Consider the following 1,206-nt stretch of genomic DNA (forward strand, 5'->3'; position numbering starts at 1 on the left):
CTCTAAAATACATGAAACAAACTAACAACATTGAAAAGAGAAATACATAGTTCCACAATAACAGTAAGAAGTTTCAATAGACCACTTTCAATGAAGGATGGAACAACTAGAAAGGAAAATCAACACACATACAGAAGATCTTAATACCACTATCAACCCACTTGACCTCATAAACATATACATAATATATCAGCTAACGGTGGCAAAATATACATTCTTTTCCAATACACATTGATTACTCTCCAGAATAGACCATATCTTAGGCCACCAACTTAACCTCAATAAAATACCAGACTTTGAAATAATGCAAAGCACTTTCTCTGATCACAGTGTTATAGAAGTAAAAATCAGTAACAAAAATAGCAAGGGAAGAGATCAAATACAAAGAAATTGAATAACATCTTGTTTAAACCTACTGAATTATAAGAAAAAAATCAAAGATGAAATAAAAAAAAATCCCTAGAATCTAATGGAAAGTGTTATTGTTGTTAGGTGCCATTGAGTCTTCTCTGTCTCATAGCAACCCTATGCACAGCAGAACAAAACACTGCCTGGTCTGGTGGCAGCCTCATGATCTTTGCTATATCTGATCCCATCATTGAAGCCACTGTGCCTATACATCTCATTGAGGGATTTCTTCTTCTTCATTGACCCTCTACTTTACCAAGCATGATATCCTTCTCCAGAGAATGGTTCCTTCTGATAACATGACCAAAGTAGGTGAAATGAAATCTGTCCATTCCTGCTTCCAAGGAGCAATGCAGCTGCACTTTTCCCAGGACAGAACTGTTAGTCCTTTTAGCAGACCATGGTACTCTCAGCATTCTTCACCAATACCACAACTAAAAACATCAACTCTTCTTCGGTCTTCCTTATTAATTGTCCAGCTCTCACCTGCATACAACGTAATTGAAAATACGATGGCTTGAGTTAGGCCCACCTTAGTCTTCAAGGAGAAATCTTTGCTCTTCATCACTTGAAAGGAGTCTTTTGCAGTAGATCTGCCTAATACAATACATTGTCTGATGTCTTGACTGCTACTTCCATTGGTGTTGATTGTAGAACCAAGTAATATGAAATCCTTGACAACTTCAATCTTTTCTCCATCCACTGTGAAGCTGTTTATTGGACCAGTTGTGAGGATTTTTGTTTTCTTTATAGTGAGATGTAATCCATACTGCTCTAGTAGCACAGTGCCTAAGGCAC

Source organism: Orycteropus afer, unplaced genomic scaffold, assembly GCF_000298275.1.
Source record: "Orycteropus afer afer isolate SDZICR_OR568_19922 unplaced genomic scaffold, OryAfe1.0 scaffold00210, whole genome shotgun sequence".
In the NCBI taxonomy this organism is placed as follows: Eukaryota; Metazoa; Chordata; class Mammalia; order Tubulidentata; family Orycteropodidae; genus Orycteropus; species Orycteropus afer.